The sequence below is a fragment of the Hylobates moloch genome, unplaced genomic scaffold (genome assembly GCF_009828535.3).
Source record: "Hylobates moloch isolate HMO894 unplaced genomic scaffold, HMol_V3 SCAFFOLD_38, whole genome shotgun sequence".
Taxonomy (NCBI): domain Eukaryota; kingdom Metazoa; phylum Chordata; class Mammalia; order Primates; family Hylobatidae; genus Hylobates; species Hylobates moloch.
This window is the reverse complement of record NW_026652313.1, coordinates 772,504-795,165: the sequence shown is the minus strand read 5'-3', so window position 1 is coordinate 795,165 and position 22,662 is coordinate 772,504. Positions and strand designations below refer to the sequence as shown.

At 38.9% G+C, this 22,662-nt stretch overlaps 1 protein-coding gene and 1 long non-coding RNA gene across 6 annotated transcripts in view; one reads left to right on the top strand and one right to left on the bottom strand.

Annotated features, from left to right (window-relative positions):
* The window catches only part of LOC116463476 (uncharacterized), a 28,456-nt gene extending 8,499 nt beyond the window's left edge, over window positions 1-19,957 (top strand). Inside the window, exon 3 of the long non-coding RNA XR_004246693.2 lies at window positions 19,480-19,957. This is a non-coding gene — a long non-coding RNA (uncharacterized LOC116463476). The remainder of the gene's footprint in view (window positions 1-19,479) is intronic.
* The window catches only part of LOC116463473 (Golgi-associated kinase 1B), a 257,534-nt gene that overhangs the window by 54,766 nt on the left and 180,106 nt on the right, over window positions 1-22,662 (bottom strand). Inside the window, exon 2 of one of the 5 annotated variants that reach the window (XM_058434662.1) lies at window positions 1,156-1,291. The exons of the other annotated variants lie outside the window; for them this stretch is intronic. The gene's annotated coding sequence lies outside the window, so the exon portion shown is untranslated. The remainder of the gene's footprint in view (window positions 1-1,155; window positions 1,292-22,662) is intronic. 5 annotated transcript variants of the gene reach the window in all.

The following is a 22,662-nucleotide window of genomic DNA, read 5'->3' as shown; positions in this document are numbered from 1 at the left end:
TTTTTTTTTTTTTTTTTTTTTGAGACAGAGTCTGGCTGTCGCCCAGGCTGGAGTGCAGTGGCGCGATCTCGGCTCACTGCAGGCTCCGCCCCCTGGGGTTCACGCCATTCTCCTGCCTCAGCCTCCAGAGTAGCTGGGACTATAGGCGCCCGCCAACTTGCCCGGCTAATTTTTTTTTTTGTATTTTTAGTAGAGACAGGGTTTCAGTGTGTTAGCCAGGATGGTCTCGATCTCCTGACCTCGTGATCCGCCCGCCTCGGCCTCCCAAAGTGCTGGGATTACAGGTGTGAGTCACCGTGCCCGGCCTCTTCTTTTCATTAAATAAGAAAAAAATGCTTTACAATTAATTGAATTTCGGCTAACAGGTGGATAGATTTATTTCTAAAATGTGTAGCTTTGTAAAATAAAAAAGTTTAATAAGTTGAGTTTGGAATTTCTGCAGCCAGAGCATATACGTGTCTGAGAGGCTTGGTGAACATAAGTTCATCATGAAACATTTTTATTTCTTTTCAAGTTTTCCACGGAGAGCACAATTCAAAATTAAAATGTATAACTTTCTGTTTCAAGCAGTATATATTGTCAGGCCGGAAACTCTCAAAGGCCCTCTTACCTAAAACCTAGACCCAGAATAAATAAGGAAAAAACACATATAATCCATCGTTTACAAATTTCCTAAAAATGAGAGATTCTCAAATTTAAAACTTCCATAAATGACATCAAGGTATCTGCAGTTAATATTAGAAATCACAAGCATACAAAGAAAAAGAAAACACAAAGAGAGAGAGAGAATTTTTGGAATTACTTGAATCCAAACATAAATATAGATAGATAAATATAAACCGTATAAAGGAAGACAAAGGGAACATGCAACGAAAGGTTTTAAAAATGATTGGGTACACATTAAAAAGAAATCTTAAAATAACATTTAGAAATGATAAAATTGTTCAAATTAAAATTCACTGGATAAAATGTTGGACCCTGGAGTCAACAGTGTAGCTTACATTTAACTAAACCTCCTACCAAAAATAAGTCTAAGAATTGGAAAACATATATATATAAACAATCCTCTGAAGGCATTGGAGAGCCAGTGCAAGTAATATTGAGCAGCTAGAATCCTTGAGAAAGGGAAGCATACAAGATGTATTCAACATTCACCTCGGAATTTTCCTCGGGGCATTTTCCAAGTTGCGGTGAAGGCGAAAAGAGCCCAAGAAGAAAGAAGGAGTCACACGTCAGAGGAGAAAAGTCTGGCGTTTCAGGATGCCAAAGGAGCTCTGATTTGAGGAACAAACTATTGAAAAAGACAGGAAGCTAAGACAGTGTCCCCAAAATTGCATCCTAAGTTCCCTCAAACTGTGGGTAAATTTCTGACTTGTGCATGTACAAGGCAAGCCTTCAAGATATGTAGTAGGAAACAGCAAACAGAAAGCTCCAATGCTGAGCAGAGATTTCAGCAGCTGAACGGCACTGAGGAGTTAGAGATTAGAATTAAATCCAGAGGGAGCATGCTAACCCAGGTCCAGGACTTGGGCAAAGCTACTTTCTAAGATTAATGGTCACATCCTGTAAGTAACAAATTAAAAAGGTCAAGTATAACAAAGCTTAAAACTAAGTCTCAACTGGATCAAAGTCATTCACTGAAGTGCTTTATAACTAAAAAACAAAAACAGCACTTTCGTGGGAACATCATACAGAGAATGTACAGTATGCTATCTATATTCTGAAAACCGACTGAAAATTATAAAACATGCCAAAAATAACAACAGCAAATGACCAACACAGAGGGAAAAGGCGGGAAATTTAGAAATAAATTAAAAAAACAAAACAAAACGCAGGCTCCATCCTTCAGGAACTCGAGGAGACAGGCATGCAGCTACTGTCACTCAGCCTGAGCCTAAGCCTGACGCATCAACTCTCCGTCACTTCCTGTGCCTGCACGCGCGCTCCGACTGCGTGCCGGGTTTCCGGGCTCTGTGCTACTGGAGTGCCTGGCTCTCGCAGCTCACAAGCCTGGGAAGCCGCCTCTCTCCAAAGGCATTTTACCTGTGCTGTCTGCGCAAGCTGCCCTCTCCCTGCCCGAGCATGACCAAGGTGGTACGCTGCCAGTGGCCATCTCCATAAAGGCAACTGAAAAGTTTCATACCGGAAGCTCTTTGGCTGGCACTCCCACAGTTCTATGAAATAAACTTACACAAAGCTCTATGAAATATGAAAACTTTGCCCTGCTCTTTGACTTGCACAAATTTTGTTTGTATCATACATTAAAAGAGAGAAAAGGACGGCTTGCGATGGCATTATTAACTAATGGGGCACTGCAATTTTTACCAGGAGATGAGCTATGCTTAGAAGGCTCAGACTTTTTAGAAAATCATTGCTCCACTTGAAAAAAAAAAATTGAAGGAAGGCAAGAAATTTCACAACATAGTGATAAACAGCCACCATCTTTATAGTATCCATATATCTATTCAAAAATAAAACATTTTTCCTAAGACCTATATGGTAAGTCAGTAGATAAGAGGCTTTTGTAAAGTGCTACTTACTGGTAAGCTGACTTATATGAAGTAGTCCTAATGAATAATGAGGGTTGACTAGTCTGTTTGAAACTGTGCCTGTGAAAGTTATAGCAGTCTTATTTAAAGTGTATTATGGTGCTCTCTTGCTTAATTGAATCTTTAACATTGTAGTATGCCACAACTATAAAGTATTAATGATATTATTACCAAAACAAGAAAAAATTATTATTTTATTATGTCAAAAGTTTAAATAAAATGTTCTGCTGCCATTGTTCTAACTGCCCAGTGTATTAGCACTCCTTGATGTGCTTAGAAGGTGGATCCATGAATTCCTTAGACTTTCTGCCAGAATTAAAAAGTATCTGATTAAATGGTGAACAGTAAGTAGACTGAGGCAAATTTCCAGTGATGTTGTCATTTTTTTTTTTTTTTTTGCTATGCCTTTAGCTTGAAGATTACAACACAATTCTGTTTAAAACAAAATGGCATTAGTTCTTATCTATTCCCCAGATTGGAAATCTATTTTAAGTCAATATTTTAAAGAAATATGAAGCCATAACAAAAGCTACCATTATTTTTGCTCTGAAGTGCTAGTTAATGAATGCAAAGAAGATAGAGAGATTTAGAACTATTCATCATTTAATGTTTAATGGAATTTATTTTCAGTATATTTTATATGGATAATTTTTTTTACCTCCTCTAAAGAGGAATAATGTTTATTGATTAAAAGTGAAAAATAACGGTTTAGACACCAATTCTTTTTCAAGATCTTTGACTACATTACGCATTGTACAATGGATTTTATTCTTCATGAAATTTTTTAGTTTCCCTACCGGTAAGATAGAGATAATGACTTAGAGTTCTACAGGAGACTCAGACTTTAAAATACTTAGATTGATCGATAAAAGAAAGTAAAGCAAAAGATAAGGAGTGGTAGAATTTCAACAGAAAATTAGAGGCTATAAAAAATCAGTGGGGCCAGGCGCAGTGGCTCATGCCTGTAATCTCAGCACTTTGGGAGGCCGAGGCAGGTGGATCACAAGGTCAGGAGTTTGAGATCAGCCTGACCAACGTGGTGAAACCCCATTTCTATTAAAAATACAAAAATTAGCCAGGCATGGTGGTGTGCTCCTGTAATCCAAGCTACTCAGGAGGCTGAGGCAGGAGAATCGCTTGAACCCAGGAGGTGGAGGTTGCAGTGAGCCGAGATCACGCCACTGCACTCCAGCCTGGGTGAGAGAGTGAGACTCTGTCTCAAAAAAAAAAAAAAAAAAATTAAGTGGACATTCTTAGTCTGAAGTTTTTCAGAAATTTGAAATTTAAAAAAACATTTATTTGATTTTAAAGGCAGATAGAACAAAGCAGAACAGGAGGTTTATGAAATTAAAAACAGGCCCCTAGAAAATATTAAATATAAAAGCAAAGTATTAGAAAAATAAATAGAAAAAATTAAAACCAAGTGTTTAAGATATGTATTGGACACGGTTAAAAAATCAAACATAGGTGTAACTGGATGACCCAAAGAAAAGAGAAAGACATAGTGGCGGAACAATATTTTAAAAGATGATGATAGAATTTTCAAACTCAAAAACTCATCAACCCAAAGATTAAGTAAAATCATTGAATTCAATACAAGATATGTACAAGGAAATTATCAATAAACACCTCATAGTTCACTTATTAAAAAAACAAAATATACACAATTGAAAAGAGAATTTATAAACTAAAAGGTAGGTCAGAAGAAAATACCCAAACGGACACACAGACAGTTAAGAGGATGGAGAATCCAGAAAGGGCATGAGAAACTTATCAGATATAATTAAAAGGTTTACTCAAGGTACAGAAAGAAAGGAGAAGAAAATGGGACTAAAACAATATTTGAAGAGAAAGTAGCCAAGAATTTTTCAGATTTAAGAAATGCTACAAACCTCCAGAAGGATAAACACATTTCCATTTTATAAGAAGCAAGCAATATAAAGTTTGGATAATTGAGGTTTCATTGTATTTTTATGGAATATTAGAATGGGAAGAGGCCTAAGAGATAAACTAAATATAACCCACTGATTTTATACAAGCAGCAGCTTGAGGGGCCTACCGGTAAATAACTTGAGAGTCAGACAGAATCAGAACTCTTAAATTCAAATTAAGTGATATTTTCACTATACAAGACTCTCTCTCCTATTTAATTTTCCTAAATCAACAGCTTTATCAGAACATATAGAGCATTCTATCATTTTAAATATAGATTTTCCTAAACTACTTTTTAAATCTTTCTTGTTGACTTTCATAATGTCAGGTATATTGATAGTGAGAAAGAGTAATGTTAGTCACTTGTTCAAGATCACATGTTAGAGGCAGATCAGGGACTAAAATTCAGGTCTCTGAACTTTCAAGCACAGAGTGTTTTTCACATGTATTTTTTTTTTAGATGGCAGTTGAGCACTGCAACTGAAACCAAAAACTACTGTTCTTTCACCTTCATTTTTAGCTTTAGCTATTATTTGTTGTGTGACCCATACAATTTTTTTGTTTGTTTTGTTTTGTTTTGTTTTGTTTTGTTTTGTTTTGTTTTGAGACAGAGTTTTGCTCTTGTCGTCCAGGCTGGAGTGCAGTGGCATGATCTCGGCTCACTGCAACCTCTGCCTCCTGGGTTCAACCAATTCTCCTGCCTCAGCCTCCCGAGTAGCTGGGATTACAGGTGCCCGCCACCTCACCCCGCTAATTGTTTGTATTTTTAGTAGAGACAGAGTTTCGTCATGTTGAGCAGGCTGGTCTGGAACTCCTGACCTCAGGTGACTCGCCCGCCTCGGCCTCCCAAAGTGATGGCATTACAGATGTGAGCCACCGCACCCGACCGATCCATACAATTTCTAATCCAATTCTCTGTATTGTGTGAAAGGGGGGTGGAGGAGTACAGGAGAGAATGGAGAAAGGAACTATGATTTATTGATAGTAGACATCTACCTTTTGTCTACCTAACATTTTTTCCTCATTTCTTCTAGTAATAGACCCCATCACTGTCCTGGATGTAAGAATGAATACATGGCTAAGCTATGGCAAAAACAGTATATCTCCCTGTTAGGACAGCAATTGGTCCAGGGTTGAGAACTTTACTCAAGCTTGGAATATTAGCCTTCTTCCAGGACTTTTACAATGAGAACATTTACTCTCTAGTCATGAAGCGATGAGTTTATGATCCCAGGAAGAGGGATAGTGCGCATCATTTCAGCCAGCTTGACAAAATGAAGTCACTGTTTAGAAAGAAGCACAGGAGGAGAAGGAAGAGAATAATACAGATTAGAGCCTCTAGTTTGATGTTCCATCTTCCCTGTCCTTACGATAATTAATGTGCCAATAAATTTACCCTTTTGCCTAACAAGCTCAAATTGAGTTTCAGTCACTTTCATTTCAAAGATTTTTTATTGATGCAGAGATTTGTACAGATGGTCCCCAAATTATGGCTCAACTTACAATTTTTCAACTTTACATGTAGCAATTGAAAGCTACATGCATTCAATAGAAACCATACTTTGATCTTTTCCGAGGCTATAGATATGAGATGATAATCTCCCGTGATGCTGGGCGGCAGTAGTGAGCCACAGCTCCAAGTCATGTGACCACGAGGGCTGAATAATGATACTGTACTCTATCATATATGATATTCAATAAATTACATGATATATTCAAGACTTTATTATATAATAATCTTAGGGTTAGATGATTTTGCCTGACCATAGGCTAATGTAAGTTTTCTGAGCATATTTAAAGTAGGGTAGGCTAAGCTATGATATTTGGTAGGCTAGGTGTATTAAATGCATTTTTGATTTAGAATATTATGAACATATAATGGATTTATCAAAGAGGTAAGTCTAGGAGTATTTATACTTAGAACTGAAATCTTATCAATTACAGACTTTAAAATGTGGAACTTGCTGAAACAAGATGGGATAGGGACAATGCAAATCACTCCATCCCCATCTGGGAGTACAATGTGCCTGTTATGTAGTGGAGTAGTTTGAATAGTGCCTTCCAAAAATTCATATCCACCTGGAACCTCAAAATATGACCTTAATTGGAAATGGGGCCTTTGCAAATGTAATTAAGTTGAGGTCATACTGAATTACAGTGGGTCCTAAATCAAATGACTGGTGTCCATATAAGAAGAGGAGGGGTCACACAGAGACACAAAGAAGAAGGCCATGTGAAGATGGAGGCAGAGACTGGAGTGATGCAGCTACAAACCAAGGAAGCCAAGGATTGTGAGAGCCGCCAGAAGCTAGGGAAAGGCAAGGAAGTATTCTTCCCTGGAGTCTTCCAGAAGCATACCCTGCTGATACCTTGATTTCAGACTTTTAATCTCTAGAACTGTGACAGAATAAATTTCTGTTGTTTTTAGTCACCCAGTTTGTGGTAGTTCCAGGAAACTGGTACATGTAATAACAAAACAGTTGGTTAAATCATTGCCTATTGCATTTAGGATTCAGACAACATGCCTGCTATGTCTGAAATTTTAGAAAATAGAAAAATAGGCAGATACTTCACCATGTTCATACTTCTTATAGATTGCAGGAAGATGCTGGAGAGAAATAAGCTTTAGTTAAAACCGACTCATCTGAAGAAGACTCAGAATATTTGACTTATAAAACAGGTGACAGATGTAGGTTTTGTGGGTCTGACAATCATACAGTTTGGAGGACCCTATTTAACTAAAAGAATACAAATTTAGATACTAAAGAGAATATTTACTTAGAAAATACATAAAAACAAGGTACAACATTTTAAAAGTTGATAAATACCATAAACATCACAGTTTTTAAAATTTAATAAATTACTATTGTTAGTATCATCATTAACTGCCTGATACAGATTTATAATATTTATTCTACATTTTTTGGCTTGATATTCTTTGAGAAGTTCTTTATGTAGCAATGATTTTTTTAATACTTTCTCTAGGAAGGATAGAAAAATAACCTAGTCTTTAATATTATTTATTGCAATTTATTTTTTGTTATTTAAATTTAGAAAATGTTTTTCCTTTTCATATCTAGTTATTGAATTTTGTTGCTTATAAATATCTCCAGTTTCTTGCTCACATGGCTTTTTGTCTGGGAACAAGCCCTCAGAGAATCCCAACCCTTTGATACAGCCAAGTATGCCTGCCCCCAACATAACACACACATACACACACACACACACACACACACACACAACTTCTGCAGCACCTGGTCTAACCTGTCCAGCTTTCACTTATTTTCTTCACTCCTTCAAGTTTGGGATTTGTGATGATAAATAGCTATGAAGCCTAATTCTTAGTTCCCCAGTCAGAGATGAGGGCAAGGAGTAGTTCAAGTTCTTCTCATTGGGGTTAAAGATAAGGTCCAGAGGCCAGGCACGGTGGCTCACGCCTGTAATCCCAGCACTTTGGGAGTCTGGGGCAGGTGGATCACCTGAGGTCAGGAGTTCCAGACCAGCCTGACTAACACGGTGAAACCCCGTCTCTACTAAAAATACAAATATTACCTGGGTGTGGTTACGCGCACCTGTAGTCCCAGCTACTCAGGAGGCTGAGGCAGGAGAATTGCTTGAATCCGGGAGGCGGTGGTTGCAGTGAACCAAGATCGTGCCACTGAACTCCAGCCTTGGCTACAGAGCGAGACTCCATCTAAAAAAAAAAAAAAAAAGAAAAAGAAAAGAAAGAAAAAGAAAAAGAAAAAGAAAGATAAGGCCCAGATACTTGACTGGGTTCACCAATGGTTGTTCCTGGAGGCCAGGAGAACGTAGAAATAGTGCTGATAGCCTGCTCTGTCAGACAACATGCCTGCTATGTCTGAAATTTTAGAAAATAGAGAAATAGGCAGATACTTCACCATGTTCGTACTTCTTATAGATTGCAGGAAGATGCTGGAGAGAAATAAGCTTTAGTTAAAACCGACTCATCTAAAGAAGACTCAGAATATTCGACTCATAAAACAGGTGACAGATGTAGATTTTGTGGGTCTGACAATCACAGTTTGAAGCACCCTATTTAACTAAAAGAATACAAATTTAGATACTAAAGAGAATAATTACTTAGAAAATACATAAAACCAAGTGACAACATTTTAAAAGTTGATATATACCACAAACATCACAATTTCAAAAACTCCATCCACAATGCAATAACACCACCAGACCTAAGAGTATAACCTTTAAGCTGGGGCAGCCCATTTGCTAATGTGCAGCCCTGGCTGCTACTTCCTCCCCAAAGGGTAAGTATAAGTAACAAGCACATGAGCTTAAGCTTCTTTAGGTTCATGATACATCCACCTCTGCCTAGAGCTTGGGTTAAGATAAGCCCATTTTGCCATTGACCGGCAATCCTAGATAGTTGGACAGTCCGGAACTATGCTGACAACAAAGCTGAATTTTCTACCTTCACAATATAAGATGCTTCATGATCTTCTCTGCTCTCCTTTCTCCGAGATTGAGTTCATTGTTACCTCCTCTTTCTCCCTCTGATTTATTCTCTCCCTGTACATCCAATAGTTACCTCTGCTTATTTGCAATATTACACTTATTTCATGACATTGACATTTATTATTAGCTGTATGCTTTTTTTTTATTTTCAGGTGAAAAAAACCACGAAAACCCAACTCAAGCTTCCACAAAAAGAAATTTGGTGGGCTGTGATCTCTAGAACATATAGAGGTAGAGTAGGTTCATGCAGTTCAGTCAGGTCTGGCTATGTTTATCTGTGATTCTCCTGGCATTGCCCTTGTCCAAGGGCTGGTTTCATCCTCAGGCTGATTTTCCCCCTAATCACAAGGTAGCTGCCTGAAGCAGCAGACCTTACTGCTCCCTTTTTTATGTTTAAGTAAAAAAGATTATAAGCATCCCACAGCCACTCAACGTTTCTGAGCTTTTTGCAGAAGCCACTCTTAATAAAAGGGTGTCATATAGGTTTATGCCTTGGTTGCATGCTCACTGAAGAACCAATAACTATACTAAATGATTTTGAATTGTCCCTGGACTTGGCTGTGGAATTGCCTGGCTGCTACACAGTGGGAAATGGTTAGATGTTGGGTATGCAAACAAAATGTCCATTACAATCATGGTGGATTCTCTTTTTATAAAACTGTGAGACCCTAGAAGATAAAACCATGAGGTCCTGGAAGATAGAGACATTGGAGACATTGTTGATTCACCTCTGTATCTTCAGGTCCTAACCTATGGCTGGCATATAATGAATATATCGACAGCCACCTGAAAGAATGAACAAACAAAATAATAATTGATTCTCCCCAAAACTATTTTTGTCACCAGCCATTTCTGTAATTCTTAAAGAATATTATAACTGTAATAATCTCACTCTCCATGGTTACAATTTTTATTAATTGCCTCCTGGGTCTTTCATTTGATTTCAATACATTGCTGATTATTTTTAGAGCTGCCATTAACACAGATTTCAATCACTGTCCCGTTTTCCCCTTGAACAGTGAAGCGGTTGTCATGGAAACAGAATCCAGTGCCTCTTTCTAAAGCCTCACATCAATGCAATTTGATGAGAGGAACTAACACTCTCTCTCTTGTACCTGTATTTTATAAGTCTGAAGATCTATTTCCTGTAAAAGATGCAAGTCATTACTGGGGTAAAGCATACTTGATGATGCAAGGATTTGACAACTTGTCCAAAAAGATGTATCAGAGCTATCATCTGGAAATAATGTCCTAATCAGTGTAAGAGAAAGGTTTTACTGCTTGAATTGACTAAAAATGTGAAGTCTCAAGGTAGATTTTATTTAAAGGTGGGAGGAAGAATAATTTTAATTGGCACCACTCATACAGCACAAAGTCACAGACTAGTAGCCTTTCTCAGAGAGTCCCATACGGTGATTATGTGGGAAGAAGCCTCATTTCCCTCAACTCCACCCTATACAAAAAACTGGATTCAAAGTCTAATCCAGGTAGAATGGGGGTAGGGAGAGGGAGTAACTTCCCAAGCATCTCTGGATGAGGTAGCTCTGTCAGCCAAGGGAAAACCTTTGGAGAAAGTTGCTGGCCTAGGCCTCAGCTTCTGCACTTTTAGCAGCTGGGGGAAATGTATATTGGCTACATGGGCAACTCTGTAGTAAACCAACAGCATCAATTACATATAAGTATAATGGATTCATCATCAAATTTTTTATCATGTTCATCAGGCCTTTATGGAAATGATTCACAGGAGGGTCTAGTTACAGGAGGGTCTAGGACTAGGTCCTAAATTCTCAGCTAGGACAAATTTAAATAGACCAACTTTAACCTTGCCAGCATGCTGGAATATTCTATTTGGTGGCTGGATGTGCTATGCTGAAATTTTCTATCATGTCATGAGATGTTTGCATAGAGTAGCCTGTATATCTCTGAGGGTAGCCTGGATTAACCCAAGCACATGGTCTAGGAGAAGCCAGGATAAGGCAGATACAGATGACAAAAGGGCCAGGGCAGTTGGTATAGGGGAAGGTTATAATACTAGGGCCAACTGTACCCACAGGGACCTAAAGCATAGGGACCCAAGCAAAGCAGATACAATGAATAGAAGAGCTACAGCCAAGTAATCATAAAAGCAGTATTGAATCCCAGAAACAAGCAGGTAACAATGAGCTAATATGCCAGAAACAAAACTGGAAAGGTACGTGTACAGACTGGAAAAGGATTAATAAACTGAGATCAGTATCAGAAAAAGGGACGAGGCAGATGATGAGGCTGGGCTGTAAGAAAACAGTTGGGATCCTACCCAGTAGATTTCATTGCAGTAGATTTTTCCCAGTACAATGTTTTAAACTGGGCAGACAAAAGGCTTCTTTCTGGTTTTGTTTCATTGTTTATTATCTGCTTGCTTGGTTTACAATATGGCCCTATCAATATTGTATTTTAAAAGATAACAATCAGTATATCCGCTCTTGGTCTATGTATTCTTGGTCTCTGAATACATGAAGATTATCCATGAGCTAGATCACAGCTGATTCTCCCAGTTGTCCTGGCTGCCACAGTTGGTTTTTTTTTTTTTTTTTTTTGCTTGCCTTCATGTCAGCCACATCCCAGCTTTTCCCAAGGAACTTTCAATTATAGTTATAGGAGCCATCCCATCACTTTTCTAGGACAAAATCAGGTCAGTGTTATTACAGGAGTTGGTTCCACATACCATCAGGTTTAGAAATATTTTTTGTGTCAAAACATGTACAGGCTTCCTAGCACCAAATACTGCTACAACAAAGCCAGACCACATTTGGCCTAATTTTAGGACTCAAGGGTATTCAAGGCTGGCAAGATCTATGCCGGGCACTTGGAGCTGTTTTCTTGCCTTCTTCATACTAGGCCTATTTCCAAGGGGCTGGGTACAGATCTTGTTTTCACTTGTTGTGTTTTGGACAAAATTCTTGAACTGCTCCTACGTGGACTCTTACTTTTTGATCTGTACCACTTAAACCATACACCCCACCCTGCACCCCTTGCCCTCACTGTGCCCATTCTTGCTTTCTCACTCATTCTTGTTTTGACAGTCCTACAACACTCCCCTCACTCACTCCATGGTAGAATTCCAAGAGGACTAGATCTGAGTGAGACAGTATTATAAAAGATGATGTCAGAGGAAAGCTCAGAGCTGGGCCAAAGACTTGTAAGCCTTTGGAAGGACTTTGGCTATTACTTTTAGAAAAATGGGAAACCATTAGAGCAAGCTTGTCCAACCTGTGGCCCACAGGCCACATGCGGCCCAGGACGGATTTCAGCACAGCTCCACACAAATTTGTAAACTTTCTTAAAACATTATGAGATGTTTCTGCCATTTTTTTTTTAGCTCATCAGCTATTGTTAGTGTTAGTATATTTTATATGTGATCCAAGACAATTCTTCTTCTTCCACTGTGGCCCAGGGAAGCCCAAAGATTGGAAGCCCCTGCATTAGAGGGTTTTCAGCTGAGAAGTGGACATGGTCTAAAAATAACGAAAAGGGATCACTCTGGTTGTTATGTTAGAAATAAACAGCAGAGGGAGCAAGAGTGAAAGTAGGAAATCCAGCACAATAATTCAGATTGACATGATGGAGGCTTGATCCAAGTTGGCACAGTAGAAATACCAAGATGAGGTCAGATCCAGATATATATTTTGAAAATTGAGGGAAAAGTATTTCCTGACAGATTGGATATGGGGTATGAGAGAAATGATGGAGGCAAAGCTGACTCTAAGTGTTTGGATTTGAGCAATTATTTAAAAACTTACATAGTGTTTCAGGAAATCATGATTGTGCCAGACATAATTCTAAGCACTTTACCAATCACAGCTCATTTAATACTCAAAACAGCCTGTGAGATACATGCTACTAGTGTGCCCAAACTTGATGCACAGATTACTTAAATTATCTGTGCAAGTTCCCAGTGAATGCTGTTGCCATTAATTGAGATGAATCAGTACAGGAGTAGAACAGATTTGGAGCAGAACTAGGAGCTTAGTTTTAGACTTTTTAAGGTCTAGAGACTACTAACAACCCACCTGTCCAGGCTCAATCCACTTTTGCTTTCAGCTGGTATTAGTCCATGGTGTATACTTCTTACCTGCAGTGGTTACATCAGGTACTCTAGGCTGGCACCAGGGGTCCCACAGCTTGGTCGTCCACTGAAGCTAGTGATATGCTGGTAAATGTGTAACAACCAGCCCTCCAAGGAAAAAGAAATCTAGCATTTGCTGAGTATTTGCTGATTTAGGTGGTGTAAATATTCACACCATAGCCAATTTTACACGACTGCCATGATGTTATTAAAAATGGACGTTGGAAGAGATGCACACTATCTGCCCTCCATTGTAGTGTGCCAATGACTGGAGCCACTACAATAATTTTAAAGCCCTAGTTAATATCTAGAAATGGTATGTTAGGGCTCTCAAGTGAGAAGGAGAATATATGGTTGGAGACATAGCTAAAGTAGCTGGGAAAAATAATTCATACACTTGAACTAGAGTTTTAATTACGTATGATAAAGGAAGTATAGACAGAATAAATTCAAAGAGATGGAATAGTGGGGGGGCTGCATAACTATAGGAGAGCGAAATGGTTGAAATAGCCGATTCTGCATTAATGTCATGAGGGTGGGGAGCAGAGATGACTACGATGGAATCTGAAGAGATTTTAAAGTCAGGTCAGCCAATCCAAAGAAGTCTCAGAAGTAGGTAAAGGTGCAAAAATGACTTATTGCTCCAACCAGTGAGGAAAAGAAGCATTTGAGAACTTCAATATCAGGCAGTAGCAGAAACACTCAAGTGTTTGCTAAATGACTGCTCCTACAAAACACCTGATCCAGGAGGAAATTTTTAAAATGTTTCCAATGCAGTGTGTCCAGGGCAGGTCAAGGAAAAGCTCCATAAGTGATTTATGTATAATATAAGGTTTGGGAACCTGGTAAGTACCAAAGGCAGAAGGATTCAGGATATCAAGAAGTCCCAAGAGCAAATAAAGGACACCTAATGATAAGAGTAGACTTTAGGGTCAGAACAGCACTGACAGAAAAGAATAGGGTGAAGATGACACAGCAGTGACATACATAGGTGGGATACATAGGTGAGAACTGATGCTGAGACCTAAACACCAAGAGAGAAGTTAAGCATGCTTAGCAAAAATTCAGAAAGGATCCTGTACACATCACCAAGAAACTTTTTAAGTTTATTCTAAAGGCAATGGGTTCCAAGAGAAAATACCATTCATGGAAATGACATGATGATTTACTTTTACAGTAGTGTGGAAGATAGAATGCAAATAAGCAAGACTGAAAGTAAGTGAACTAATTAAGGAGGCACATCATGCAAAAGATGATGAGAGTGTGAACAATGGCTGTGACAATAGGAATGGAATAGTGAGGCTGATTATAGAGCTATTTTAGAGTTAGAACTGACATAGCAGGATATCTGGATATGGATATCTATTGAATATAGAAGGAATAGGCAGAAATTAAGAATAATTCCTACATATTTGACTATGGAGAGTGAAAGACAGAGAAAACTTGAGGAGGATTCCCACATTTTTAACTACAATGATTCAGTAAGCAGTGTCATTCAGGGAGATAGGAATCTAAGAAGAAAAAGAGAGATGGGAAAATGTGTGTTCATCAGGTCTCTTGATTGCAAATGAGAGGAAACTCAGCTGCCTTAGGCAAAAAATGACTTTTATTGCTGCACTGAATCCAAGAAAGAATTAAACCAACAAACAATGGTATAGTGGACTGTGGTAGCTATAGTGTTGTCTTCTCAGAATGTATTACAATATCCTTTATAGTAACTATACCCTCCACTTCTCATGTTTTCTGCAAAGCTGTGTCTGACTCTGACCTATCCACAGACACAGAAGTAGCATATGAGCTGGGTCTAGCCAGAGTGATTGGTTCAAAGGTGGTCATGAGACCTAAACTACACCAATCAGGAGTCTTCATTAGACTTTTCCCCTAAAGCCTTTGTCTTCAGGGTCATCCTTTAGGAAGGATGAAAAGACACTGGAGCAGCTTGCAACCATCTTCTTCAGTGCCCTAGAAAAAGCATAACTGCATGAAGTCCAGTTGAGACTAATTCAAAAGCTAAAATAAGCAGAAATGGGGGATATATAAAAACGAAAACTAGCAGTCCTGAAGTGCCAGAAGCATAAATAGAGGCCTGGTTACTGCAGCTATTTGATTATGTTAGCTATTTTGATGTCCTTCCCAATTATATAAGAAAATAAATACTTTTTTCCTTCTTAGTATAGTTAGCAAGGGTATCCATAATATAAAGTACAAGATTCTTCATTAATACCTGTTGAAAGCATAGCCTACTGGGCCCCAGGAAAAACTAGATCTAGCCACCAGAATGTCACCAGAATCTAGTTATCTACCTTTCATCTGTACCTCTCTCTAGATGTCAGTTTTATTCTTTCTCACTGCAGACTGTTTTCCTTCTTATAGTCAGAAATGTGACTACAGACAGCTCCCAAGTTTTACTTCTGATAGGTTTTATCTCCGAAGGGAACTGCCTTTTATTTCCTGTGCTTCCAATTTCAAATATTCTAAGGAAGGATTGTAACTAACCCATCTTGTGCTACATAATGGATCAACCAGTTGTAACTAGGGTCTTAAAATACTATGATTGGCTTAGCTTGGGCCAGGTTGACATTCCTGAACCAATCAAATTGGAACCAGGGTGGTGGGCTCATGCAAGAAAATGGCAATGCTTATGGAAGCTGTAAGTTAGACCAGGGAGAGAAACAATTCTAAGAAGAATAGAGGTTCTATTTCCAGAAGAAGGACAAATATAGCTATAAGTGCCTCTTGTAGGAAAGATGGTATTTTAAACATGTTGAATTTGACCCCATGGAGGGCCAAAAGGAGGTCAAGGAAATGTGGCCAGTTGAAATTATTACTCAAGCCTGCAAGAGAAAATTTATGCATTTATCTGATTTTCATGAAAGAGATTATTTCAGATTATAAATTTCAAATTCCATATATGGTTTTACCCCAAATTTACCTAGGTCTCTAGGTTTCAAAACAACCTTGCACATGTAAAATGATTATGCACTGTAATACAGTAGACATTGTCAATTAAGAGAAAGGGTTGTGAATCACAGAGGCAAGACCTTAGGAGAAAAAAAAATCCTGATCTATGTTTCTCCTCTATGATGACACAGACAAAGCTATGGACTAGCAGAGCCTAAAGACCCCAAGATTTTTGGTCTGAGAAACTGTAGTATTGCAACTGAGAAAGGGAAGATATGTCTAGGGCAGGTTTGGGATAAGTTTGAGTTGTCTCTTGGACATCCAAGTGGAGATGCTGAGTAAGGTATTAGATATATGGGACTGGATTTCAGAAGAGTGATCTGGGAACTCCAAAATTAAGAGGTTAGGAATAAAAGGAAGAGCCATCCAAGGAGACTGATGAAGAAGCTTTGAGAGTAAAGGAGAATAACCAAGATAATGTGGTGTTCTAGCAGCCATGTGAATGCAAAACCTGAAAGAGAAGGGAAAAATAAGTTGTGACAGATGCTGCTGAAGAGTGACACAAATAATGACAGAGAATTAACCATTAGATTTAGCAAACTGGCTGCCACTGGTGATTTTGACAGTTTCTATGTAGTAAGAAGAGCAAAAGGCAAGAGTTACACTTTAACCACAAATGCCAGCAGACAAGGCAGAAATTAAATGGGTCATTGTCCTGGAAACTAGAGGACTTATGAGACATAGCATCTAACATCTTAGGACTCTGACTCATCTATGTTCATAATGTCCTGAAAGCCCCACCCCTTCCCTCAGACACAGGGACACTACCTGAGGGAGATAACTTGGGGGTTGGAGGGATGTGTAATAAACTAAGCATTGTTTGTGTTTTACTTTTTGCCAAGGCAGACTATTGATAAAGCTTCTGCCTAAATTAACAGATCAAACTAAGCTTTAAATCAAAGTTAATGTTTTTTCTTCTTACCAGCAGGTGTACAGAAAGAACAAATCAACTATGACAAAACTAATTAAACTATATTTTATCCTCATGTTGGATGTGTTACCTGTGTTAAATCTTTAACCCTCAGGTGGGTCAAATTTTTATTATGTTTTCACTAGTAAACTTCCCATATCAATTCATAGCTTATGCTTGATAATTTTTTCAAGCATATCTGATTTTTTCTTACAATTATTAATATTTGACAACCATTAAGCTGTATCTTACTGGTGATTTTGGTTCATGAAATTGAATAATATCCAGGTAAAATCCTAAAGGTAAAAATCAGGGTAAGTTTGAAAATGGGTCATCCACCTGAGAAGCAGAAGAATAATGGGAAGAGAGTCAAAATGAGAGGACTCAGGAGCTAGAAACAAAAAGAGAGAGAGAGAGAGAGAGAGAAGGGGTAGTGGATGAAGCAGGCTTAGATAATTTTTGAAAGTGCATGTAAAAAGACACCTTACACCTTATACAAAAATTAATTCAAGATGGATTAAAGACTTAAATGTTAGACCTAAAACCATAAAAACCCTAGAAGAAAACCTAGGCAATACCATTCAGGACATAGGCATGGGCAAGGACTTCATGTCTAAAACATCAAAAGCAATGGCAACAAAAGCCAAAATTGACAAATGGGATCTAATTAAACTAAAGAGCTTCTGCACAGCAAAAGAAACTACCATCAGAGTGAACAGGCAACCTATAAAATAGGAGAAAATTTTTGCAACCTACTCATCTGACAAAGAGCTGATATCCAGAATCTACAATGAATTCAAACAAATTTACAAGAAAAAAACAAACAACCTCATCAAAAAGTGGGCGAAGGACATGAACAGACACTTCTCAAAAGAAGACATTTATGCAGCCAAAAAACACATGAAAAAATGCTCATCATCACTGGCCATCAGAGAAATGCAAATCAAAACCACAATGAGATACCATCTCACACCAGTTAGAATGGTGATCATTAAAAAGTCAGGAAACAACAGGTGCTGGAGAGGATGTGGAGAAATAGGAACACTTTGACACTGTTGGTGGGACTGTAAACTAGTTCAACAATTGTGGAAGTCAGTGTGGCGATTCCTCAGAGATCTAGAACTAGAAATACCATTTGACCCAGCCATCCCATTACTGGGTATATACCCAAAGGACTATAAATCATGCTGCTGTAAAGACACATGCACACGTATGTTTATTGCGGCACTATTCACAATAGCAAAGACTTGGAACCAACCCAAATGTCCAACAACGATAGACTGGATTAAGAAAATGTGGCACATATACACCATGGAATACTATGCAGCCATAAAAAATGATGAGTTCGTGTCCTTTGTAGGGACATGGATGAAACTGGAAACCATCATTCTCAGTAAACTATCGCAAGGACAAAAAACCAAACACTGCATGTTCTCACTCATAAGTGGGAATTGAACAATGAGAACACATGGACACAGGAAGGGGAACATCACACTGTTGTGGGGTGGGGGGAGGGGGGAGGGACTGTTATGGGGTGGGGGGAGGGGAAAGGGACAGCATTAGGAGATATACCTAATGCTAAATGACAGGTTAATGGGTGCAGCACACCAACATGGCACATGGATACATATGTAACAAACCTGTACATTGTGCACATGTACCCTAAAACTTAAAGTATAATAATAATAATAATAAAAGAAATTTTAAAAAGACATATTACAATTTTCACCTTCTATAGATACTTATTTGCGTGTGTATTTCAGATCTAATTAAAAGTTTCAGAATAAGGTGCATATCTCACAATATTTTGGAAAGCATATTAAGAACTAATAACACAAGCACTGAAATCACAGAAAATTTGGTTTAAGAACTAGCACTACCACTTATTAGCCACGTGGATGTGAGCAAGTTACTCTTTGAGACTCAGAATCCTCATTCATAAAATGGAGAAAATAATAGTATGTAACTCACCAAGCTGTTCTAAGAATTGAACAAGAAAATGCAGATAAGGCTCTTTTTGCAGTGCCTTCCCAAATAAAGGCTCAATAATTATTAGTAGTTATGGTTAGTGTTATTATATATCATTGAGAAGTCTTTCTTTAGAAGCCTTTTCCATCAGTACCTTTTTTTCCTTACTTATTTCTCCAGCCCTCTTAGGGCCCTTGATGAATCTCGTCAATGATACTCTCATCAGCACCTTCAATTACCTTTCTCCTCTGTCTTTTCACCACAGGTATTATGCCAGCTCTCACCCTGTGAATCCACTGACTGGGGAACATTGTTTAAGAAAATCACATGGCTGTGCCAACAAGCAGGGTAGGAATGGCCATGTGGTGACCTGTGGGCTGAAGTTAAGTGCTGTGGTTTGATCATTGTGTAAGGTAGAATCAGAGCTGGATCTCAAAGAATGTTGACTTCATTTCTTCTTCTTCTTTTTTTTAATTAGTTGATTTGTTTGGTATATTTATTTATTTACGTATTTTTTGCTTTGGGTTTTGGTTTTGTTTGCTTTAAGTCTTGGGAATTCCTTACAGGAGACACAGCACAGAAGACAGAGGCAGAAGCAGCTTTACTGAAAAACAGAGCATGAGTAGAACGACTTCAAGTCCCATATGGCACCACCGTGAGAAGTAACTTCCTCTGAGCTTCTTAGAGAATCCAACAATGTCCTGCTCCCTTGGAGAGCTGCAGCCATGGGCACATGGGAATAGGGCTTCCACCAAGAGTCCCGTCGGTCACAGCAACAGGATGTCTTCCTCAGACAACTTTGATGATAGAGGTTGTTAGCCAGAGCAAGCTAGAACCAGAAAGAAAAACTTTGAAGATGCCACAGTGGGAGTCTGAGCACCTTGAGGCCTCCTGTTGGAAACTGGCAAACCTAACTGTGGGACACTTGGATGCTGAGTTCTGGTAAACATGCTGTGGGAGGCATGGTAATTTAGTCATTAACATTTAAAAACGATCTAATTCTATATACATACTCTGTTGAAGACTTCTTCCAACCACCTTGTATTATAAATTTAAAATATGAAATACAAACTCTTTATGTGTCTTGACTCAGATTACCTAGGAAGGGACAGTGACCTACTCATCAATGTTTAGAATTATAGTAAGTTATAGAATATAGTCTGAGAAAATTACTTGGACCAAGAAAGCAATGTCCCTGTCATTCATCAATCTAGAACCAGAGCTGCAGATTAAGCTAGGTGCAAATTTATCAGAAAACAATATTTTTCCCAAATACATATTGCAGCCATAAAATGCCCTAAAAACCCAGTTCTTAGAGGGACTATTGCTTACTTACCGAGAAATTTTATTCTCTGAAATCATAGACTATCAGATGCATTGCTGTTTAAAATTATTGCAATAAGAATGAAACATCTCATTCTTATCTGGAGGAGTTAAGTCATTGTGATCAGTGAAGCCTTGATTTACAGCTCCTGTGCAAAGCTTCAGAGAATGCATCTCAGGACACAACATTTGACATCTATTTTGACTTCATTTCAAGAAAACAGGACTGCTATGGTTTGAATGTTTGTCTCCCCCAAACCAATGTGTTGGAGGTGGGGCCTAATGGGTGATGTTTGGGTTATCAGGGTGGATCCCTCATGAATAGATTAATGCTCTCCCTGGGGTAGGGAGCAGTGAGTGAGTTCTTGCTTTATTCGTTCTCAAGAGAGCTGGTTGTTAAACAGAGCCTGGCACCTCCCTCCTCCCTCCTTGCTTACTCTCTCACCGTATGATCTCGGCACATAATACCCCCCCTCACCTTCTGCCATGAGTGGAAGCAGCCTGAACCTCTCACCAGGAGCAGATGCTGGTGCCATGCTTCTTGTACAGCCCGCAGAACACTGAGCCAAATAAACCTCTTTTCCTTAGAGATTGTGCAGCCTCAAATGTTCCTCTGAGCAACACAAAATGGACTAAGAACCATAGGTCCATTTCACAGTACAGAGCTGAGGTTGACCCCTTTTATACACAACCATACTCTCTTAGAGCCCATAGAACATCACTTCATTTACATCGCACCTAAATTCCACTCTTTAGCAAAATCCTATGTTAACTCTATATTTTCCTTTGTTTGATGAGATACCCCACAATTGCTCTGTTGTGCAGTCCCCACACTGCAATGAGTCAGTAAACTCAATTGGTTTGTTTACAGGTTGTCCCTGGTGGTTTTAGGCTGATTGGGCTAAGACAAATCATGTCTTATTTTTTAAATGTCTCCTTTAAGCAAATGTTATTATCTGTATTTTACTCTATTCCATAAGCAGAAGTAACAAAGTAGTCTAACTGCACCAAAAGATGCTTATAGCATAAAACTTTCTATGCTGTAAACATAGAAAGTTCTTGAAATTAAAAAGAAAAAATTACTGTCCTTAAAATGAAAAAAATATATACACAGAGTTGGGGTTTTTTCACTTTACTAAAGCTCAGGCAGGCTGTGCTTCTTACAATAGAACAATGATCAAAACTACAGCTTTTTTTCCTCCTTTATAATATGACCAAACGAGGGTTAGTGGCAATGAGCACTGCATCACTTAAAAGATACTGAAAAACTTGAAATACTGATGAACCTCTAACAAACACCTTCTTCCCAATCCTCAATCTTGACCTATGACCTTGTTTCCTTTTCACTGAGAAACAGAGAAAAAATTAGATGAGAATGTGTACAAGCTCTCACCATAAGATCTTCCTACCTCCTCTAACTGCACCTATATACTGTTACTATCGAAGATCCCTCTGTGTCCCTAACAAAGGCTATTTCCTCTCCTTTTGCATTAAATTCCATATACTCATGCCTTTGGGGAGACATTGTTCCAGTAATTATCTCCTTTCTTCTGCTTGGGTCAGCCTCTAGGATGGCCCCCAGTGATCCCCACCTCCTGGTATCCACACCATGATGCAATCTGCTTACACTCTAAATCAGGGATGAACCCTGTGACTCACAGAACACTGCAGAAGGGATGATGTGTGACTTCAGATGCAAAGTCATAGAGGACAAGGACACAGCCACCTTCTTGGATTTCTCACTCTGTGGAAAGGCAGTGACATTTCATGAGACAAGCAGTCCTGTGGTGAGGCCCATGTCAAGAAGCCCTGAGATCTCCCACGATCAGCTACAGCCAATTTGTCAGTCATGTGAGTAAGCCACCTGGGACACAAATCCTCTCGACTTAACCACCTCTTCAGGTGGCCAGAGCCCTAGCCCAGCTCTGACTGCAACCTGATGAGAAACCCTGAGTAGGAAGCCCTGCTCGAGCTGCTCCCAAATTATTGATCCACAGACACTATGAGAGATAATACATACTTAGTGTTCTTTTAAGCCAATACATTTTGGGTGGCTGTATTCATTACCCAGTAACAGATGACTAATACATCGCCTGTGATCAAAACACTTCAGAGGTTCCCCATTCCAAAGTCCATAAGGCCCATGAGGCCCCTCATATTCTTCCCACCCCCCGTTACCTCTCTAAGTCCATTTTCTACCACTCTCCTTCTTTCCACCTCAACCCCAGCTACAGTGACTTCTTTGCCCTTCCTCAAATCTGCCTCAGGGCCTCTGTACTGGACATTCTCTCCCCACTCCCACTCCCTCCTCCAGGCCTTCACTGAAATGTCTCCCTCTCAGTGAGGACTTCCTTTCCTAAAATGCAGTACCCCCAACCTTCACTCACACACACACACACACACACACACACACACACACACACACA